The following is an 8,004-nucleotide window of genomic DNA, read 5'->3' on the forward strand; positions in this document are numbered from 1 at the left end:
CCCCCTACCCGCTGGTCACCTGTAGTGTCTGTATTTCTCTCGGGTTCCCAAGGAGGTCACGAGGGGTCAGCATCGGTGACACACAGGTTTGGGAAAAGACTTGGGTTTGAATCCCAGCTGCCTAACTATGTCACTGTGCAGCTTTCAACAGCTCGCTCAGCCTCTCTGAGCCTCAGTTTCCTCATCTGTAACATGGGGTGAGTTCCTCCTTGTAAAATGTTTGTTGGGGACTGAAAGACAGGAGGCAACGGCAGCATTGGGCCCACAGGAAGGCACTTATGGGTGCCAGAGCCCTTTCCAAAGTCCCCCATGCCCTCTTCCTGCCTCAGCGCCTGGTTGATGCATCTACGGGGCTGCGGCCTGAACTGCGAGCTTCACGCCCCTAGGCTTTCTGAGATGTGCGGTGCCTTCCTGCTCACCTTCTGGCCGATGCTTCACAGACCAGCTCACCAGGCAGAGTCAATACTGGCCTCCGCTAGAGGCTTGACTCGTAACTGCCGTCACTGTAACCGTGGACAGCCTGGGGTGATCTGGCCTGAAACACTCCTGACTGTCACAATCTGCCTGCTGTTCCCTCCGACGGGAGGGGCTCCCCCAATCCTGCCAACCACTCAGACTTGCCTCTCAACCCGCAGGGAGCCCAGAGCAAAGTCAACGGCTCTGCTGTCCTGCACCCGCTGAGGGAGGAGACAGCACCGTCATGTCCCTACAGTGAAAGGTCCATGGGTCAGGGACTCAGGTCTGTTTGTTCCCTACTCTATTGCGTACCAGCACAGCCTAGACACTCAATAGGTATTTGTTGGATGAATGAAGGAGACTCCATTGTTTACTGAGTACGCGTCATAGGACAGACACTGTGCTATGCCCACTGGATGCGTTATTTCCCGGAACCCTCATCACACGCCAGGAGCTGAGCTGTCTCAGTCAGGGCGGCCTGGGCTGTGCTGCATAACAGATAGTCCCCCAGGTCTCAGCAGCGTAACATAACAAAGGCTTCCTTCTTGCTCACCCCACACAAGTCCACATGGGCTGTGCTCTGGAATCCAAGCGGATGGAGCAGCCAGCACCTCTGTTACTGCCTATCACCATGGCACAGGGACAGGAGCTCAGACGGTTCTCACCACAGCAGTTCAAAGCTGCAGCCCAAGGAGTCAGACAAGTGTGCCCAGAAGGCAGAAGGTAGGTCCAGTGTACACACCGCTCAGGGCTACCACATTGGCATCTTTATTATCCCCACTTTTTACAGATGAGGATGTCGAGGCACAGAGAGGTTAAGCGACTTGCCCAAGGTCACACAGCTAGTCAATTCATACCCAGCTCCGACTGACTCTAGAAACTAGTGTCTCAGCTGCGATCGTTCATAAGCCCCAAAGTAGGGTCTCTGTAATCCTGTCTGTGCATAAGATAAACACACTCCGTCGGTTGGGCTGATGAGCCCCCACCTCCACATCTCCTGAAGGAGGTGTGTCACTCAGACGCGTGTACCGAAATCACACAGCTAACCGGCAAAAAAAAGTCCTGGCCCAAAACTGACAGACGACATCCCATCCAAGAAATGTTTCGCTTGGCCTGCGTACTATTTTATTTCATTGGGATTTGTTGCCAATAATTAAAAATCAGTAGATTTCACACTTTTAAAAACCATCTTCCTTTAAAAATTAAGAAGAAGAAGAAACCCGGAAGACTTGGCGACAATGGCCTACCTCCCCATGAGGCCACCATCAGCGTGAGGGAAGGGAAAGCCAGGTTCTCAGGGGACAGAAAGGCGGCCAGGCTGGAGCCAGGAGGGGCCGGTGTCATTAATCCCAGAACCCAACGCACAGAACGCTGCTTCCTTGAACCAGAGGTCTAACGGCCTCATTTTTGCACTTGAATGTATTTTCATCACAGTCTTAACAATAACGGTGTCCACTGTGTACCTCTGAAGTGTTGAAGAAGTGTTGCTTTGGGGGGGGCGGAGCATCGACCTCATCCGCCCACCCCCACAGGCTCTCCTGCCAAGCCTGGGGCAGGACGTGCTGCTTTCTCTAGCTCACACTCGGGCCCCCCACCACTCAGTGGACAAACACCTGGCCTTCCACACATACTTATGTTGTTGCCTCTTGGCTGTTTGGGCATTTGAATTCACCTCTGCTGAGCTACATGTATCACATAAAGAAGATAGTTTTACACATACAGGAGAGCCACACAATGACCACACTGGGGTGGGGGCAGGCAGAGATGCCCATGAAGTGTTTGATGGCGACGCCACCTGGTGATGTTTGGTATCACAGCCCAGCTCCAAAAAACCTCATAAATACAGTAGGTCCTTGTTTTTTTATTTTTATATTGATTTGAGAAAGAGAGAGAGAGTTTAGTTTGTTGTTCCACTTATTTATGCATTCATTGGTTGATTCGTGTATGTGTCCTGATCTTGGACTGAACCGACACCCTTCATTTATCAGAACAATGCTCTTACCAACTGAGCTTACCCGGCCAGGGCAGGTCCTTATTATTAGTAATGTCATGTTGTTCAGTGTCATTTTGTTATCATCTTGATGAGATGCTGTAGCAACATATCCCTTGTTTATACCAATGAGCCTACAATGAAACTGGTGTCACTGTTTGCTTTGAAGTAGCAAAATTTATCAACGCCTTTAAGTGCAGACTTACTATACTTAAACTGTGTCCTGGGCATTGGGGTTGATTCCCCAACTACTTTGTGACACATCTCAAGGTCTTCACTAATCATTTCCAGCCTGCAGTGCATAAAACATCCTTCTTAAAATCCTCATGAGGACCTGTGAAATAAATGAGGCGGGAATTGGAATTCCTGTTGGAGACAGAGGGGTCAAAGAAACGTGTCTGAGGGACACGGGCGTCCAGGCCTCTTCAGCAAACAGCCCTGGCTGCCAAACCCTGCCTCCCACCTAATCGCCGAGGCTGATATCATGGGAGAAACCACGTCCTCTACTCAAACAGCTGTCTGCGGGAGTCAGAGACCACAGGGTTGGGGGCAGCAGCACGGAGCAGGACCAGAGCTGTCCCATCTGGGAGTCTCCACCCGCCCATGAAATGGAAGAAATTCCTGCGGCCTAGCGAAGGGCAGATGGGGCGGGTCAGGGAAACAGACGGAGCATCCCGGAGGCCAGAAGCATGTTCCCCGGTTCTGAAAATCCGCTGCGGGCCTGGCCGCCACGTCCGTGCCTTCCGCACCACGCTGTTCCCATCCATCTGCCAGGATGTGTTCCCAGGGGAGAGGAAGTCCCATTTCGTAATGGAAGCTGAGGAGGTAAATGAGATCTCATTTGTGGAAATGTGCATTGTGGCAAACAGTGCTCAAACATCTGTTCCTCAAAGCAGACGACGAACAGCTCAGTCTTGGAGGCCCACCCTCTTCGGCCTCAGTCGGGGACTTCCGGATGTTGTGACATTTGCCACGGCTAAGGCTGTGCCCTGAGATCTGGAAACGCTCACGACTCCAGACTCCAGGACACTGCCATTTGGTCTACACCCTCAGGAAAGACACGCCAGGCCTGGGGCCCTCCGGCGCTGTCTCCAGAGACAGCGGAGAAGACAGTCAGAGAAACAGTCCCCAGCAAAGCGGTGGACCTTCATCAAAAGTCTGGACAGCTTCCTCCCATCTGGTCTGCCCTCTCTCTGCATGCAATTCTGTTGTGGGTTCTGGAGAGCGAGGCACTGCTCTGGGATGTTTATTCCCAGTCCGTTCCTTCCCCTCCCGTTCTCAGCCTCTCTGGAAAGAGCCTGGATGCGCCCCTGCCAGGACCTTTCCAGGGCAGCTGGGCCCTTGCCTGGCCCGGTGTGCACAGCCTCATTCTAGAGCTGGGACAACATCTAAGGGAGACAAGTCTTGCGATCTTCCGTCTCCTGGATGCCTCAAATCCTCCAGGATCAGGACCTGCCTAGGCCTCTGGCTGGGGTCGACGCTGCTGGAAGCTGGCCTCCCCAGTGCAACTCCGAAGGGACGAGAGGAGGCAGGGGTCTCTGGTGGCTGGCGACAGCCTGCTTCTTGCCGGGGATGAGCCACAGTGAGCCACGTGGAGCCCTGGCTGAGCACACATGCCTGGGACCAGCCGCAGGGGTTCAGCTCTAAACTGGGACACTCAGCAGCCATAGAACCCTGTGCACTGATGTCCCCTCCCCATGCCTCAGCTCTCTCATCTGTAAAATGGGGGTGATGGTCATCACAGCCCTTACCTGGGTTACGAGGAAAACAACAGGCACCCACGGCAAGCAAACCAGTGCACGGCCCTGTAAGCACTGGATGGGTGTCAGCGAGGCCCGTTTCAGGGGAGGGAGCCTGCGCGCCAGGGCCCAGCTCAGCCAGCCTGGTGGGGCAGGCCAGCCTCTGAGATTTTACAAAAGTGCTGCAGGGCATGCAAAGTTTGGCCAGGAATGGGCTAGCCCCTGAGGGAGCAAAGGCAGTCGCCTGGGCATTTGTTCGGGTAACTCCACCATCAGACTCAGGGCCGTACTCAGGACAGAGCTGAAGGTACTGTCCTAGTGCCCCACCACCCAGAACCATTTCCTGTCATTACCATATTCTGCCCCCACTGGAGGCTATTCACTGACATTTCTACAAACGCCACAACTTCACACAGGTACACCGCGGGGCACTTTTATGTGTGCAACCTGTTAACTCATTAAACGTAAACACACAGGAAAGCAGGGTGTGTACGGCCCTGGTCTACCAAATTTTCATTTCTTACTCTTACTACATCTAGTACCTCGGCACAGAGCCACCGCTCAGCAGGCTGAAGACCTTGGCAACCGGGACCCGGAAAGCCCGGCGGAGGGCGGACCCACAGCTCCCCCTGGTGGCCGTGTCTGCAGGCAGTCCTGGCCTCCGACAGGTCCTGGGCGGGACTCCGGGGGCCCAAATACAAGATGGGGGAGGGGAGAGAGGAAGCAGCTGCGGAGATGCCGGAGGGGAGGGTTTCAGGCCCGGGAGGTGCAGGGAGCAACAGCCACACCCAGGCGGGCTCTGCGTTCTCTCCTCCTGCAAGTCACATCCCAGAATTCCTCGGCTCCCCATCCTTTATCAACAAAGGCTTGTTGGCACACACACGGGAGGAGCCAGGCACCATGCCAGGCGCCGGGGTCGCCGGGGAGCCCCCTAGAGGACGCGGGCCCTCAGAGCATCAAGTCTAAGGAGGGAGGCTGAGCACAACCAAGTAAGGATCAAAGTGCCAGAGGCAGGTGCAGGGGTTTGAAAGGGAAAAGCAAGGAGCTGCAACCTCCTCTAGAAGGGTCACTTAGGAATAAGGTGAATGACCAATCGTCGTCCTTTAGGGAGTACAGTCCTTCTTTTATAAGTTCCATCCTCCCTCGTGTCCTCCTACATGTCCTCCTTTTTGATATTGGAAGACTAATCTGTAAATGTCTGTATTCCATTGATGCAGAGTCGATCCATTGCATGTGATGTGACATATTTGTATTTGACATGACAATTTGTCAAGGATCGGTACAGTGTGGCCAGACACGTGCGCTCTGCATGGGAGACCTTGAGAGGGCATGCGATTATACTAAGCGCACAAATGGCTTTGTGTACTTACTGAAACACTACACGGCATATACGACATTGTAGACTCATGATTATTTCTTTCTCAGTGAGTATTAAATCATAGACAGGAAAGCACAATTCATGTAAAATTCAATATGAAGAATATTTCTTGTTCAGATATTTCCAATATATTGTTACAAGATGATACATTGACAAAAAATATTCATTCAGTGGAAAAATACTCATTTAGATAATATTACCTAAATTTCTTACAATTACTATTAAAAATAAATAGGCATGTAAGCATAATTACAATATTAAATATTACAAATGTTTTTATTATGCATTTATTGTATCATACTGTATTATTGCAATGAAAAAATGTTTTTTATTTACGATATTGTTTTGTTCAATTTTTGTCTTCCTTTTCATTGTAAAAAAGTTGGTCACCTTACTTAGGAAGCAACAAGGAAGGTGGAGCAAGGAATATGCCTCAGTTTCCTCACCTGTAAAACTTGCCTCAATCTCCTGCCCCAGCCCTCTCCTTGGTGTTCCGAGGGTCCCTGGGCAAAAGCAGAGGGCAAGAGAGGCTTCACTGTAGAATACCTCCTACTGGATCCCTCTGCATCCACACCTGCCCGCAATGCGGCTCCCATGCAGCCAAAGAGCCATCCAGTCCCCCTCCCGCACACACATAAAACCCTCCAGCAGTTTCCCATTGTATTTAAGATCCAAACTGTAGGACCTGCAGGTCTAGCCCCTGCCTCACTCTGCAGTCTCCTCCCACTGCACTCTAGTCATGCCCCCACTTGTTTCTGCTCTGCAGATTGCTACCTTATGGCCTTTGCACATGGAGTTCCGGGTTCCTAAAGTGCTCTATTCCCGGTTCCTTCAAATCCTTCAGGACTCAGCATAAATGGCACTTTTCAGAGAACGTGTCTAGAAACACTGATGGAAGTAGCCCCTTCACCCCATCACACCCCCTCACATCACGCCACTTGGCTTTTCTCTTTCCTGGCTCCCGCTGTTCTCTGCAGTTGGCTTCCTCACTCATTTACCTGTTCACTGCCCCCCCCACCCCCGCCACTAGAACGCAAGCCCACGAGGCAGGGACCACTCCTGCTTTGTCTGCCACCTTACTTCCCAGGTGGATGATGGCCAGGTGGATGATGCTGGGGCCCTGTCAGATCCACAGAGATCCCTTTGACTGTTTCTGTACACCCTATGTGCTTTCACGTCCAAAACCCAGTACCTGCTGGTCTTCCTTGGAAAACTGCCCTGCTAGGACATTCCTTGGCCAAGAATCTTTGTCTCTGTGTCTCCAAATAGAGGACCTACCCCAAAACAAGTCCCATTATATACACAGGGGCCCGATACACGATCGGCACCCAGAAAACGTGTTGAACGAATGCATGGACACAGCCCTCTCAGTTTGACTCTGCAGGGCCCAGCAAGCACTCTGCACACAGTAGGTATCTCATAAACGCTTGCTGGAGGCTCAGCACCTGAGTATCTTTTGGAATAGTCCTTGAACCCACAGAGAGCACTCACACATCCATGGCTATTCCACCCTCCCAGGAGTCCTCTGAAAATCACGGAGCAGCCACCTTTACTCCCGTGGGTGGAAAACGGGAGACAGAGGGGGGTTCTGGGTTTCCCCGGGCTACCCAGCGGCTGCAGTGGGGGCAAGGAGGAGCAGGCCGTCACCTCCTCCACAGTCACAGCCTTTTCCCTGACTCGCTACTCAAGAGCCAACATCACATGGTTCTGGCTTTTATTTTCCGGCTGTTATCCTTGACCACGAGGTCCTTAAGAAAACAACTTCCCAGTGGGGAAAAATGCCCAGACATACACATAAAATGTAATGTCTTAAGGTTACCAGTTCCTGGAGCCAATCTGTGACCTCAGGCAACATCCACCCCTAATTTAAGGAATACTCTCGAGGTCACCCACAGCACCTCTTAGATGGTTGGCCTGTGACAATCTGTGTGCACAGTGCGTCCCCAAGTGGCCGAGTCAGGAATTGCCCAGAATTCCAGCACCGTGGCTAGCCGGAGAGGGGACATTTTCCCAGCAGCCTCTGAGACGGGACCTGATTTTCAGGTTGGGGAATTCCAACCTGAAATTCCCTGTGGCGGAATTTCAGCAAGGGGTGAAACCTTGTAACAGCGTACATTTCAGAAGGCCCCCTCAGGTCACTGCATGGAGAACGAACTACACGAGACACATGTGAGAACTGGGGACCCGTGGGCCAGACTGGCAGATAGTCTAGAGGAGAGACCCTGGGGGCATCTACCAGGACAACTCCATAACACAATGGTGGCAGGGCTGGAATGCAGAGTCCCTGTCCCTGAACCCATCCTGAGGAACCACCAACCTGGGGAGCCCCATGCTGTCCCAGGGTTGGGGGTGGGGGGCTGCCTGCAAAAGTTAAAAGTGTGATGAGAAAAATTAGTATTCCTCCCTGTGGATACCTAACTGAACTTGAGAACACTGGAACT

This window comes from Saccopteryx leptura, chromosome 2, assembly GCF_036850995.1.
Source record: "Saccopteryx leptura isolate mSacLep1 chromosome 2, mSacLep1_pri_phased_curated, whole genome shotgun sequence".
NCBI lineage: Eukaryota > Metazoa > Chordata > Mammalia > Chiroptera > Emballonuridae > Saccopteryx > Saccopteryx leptura.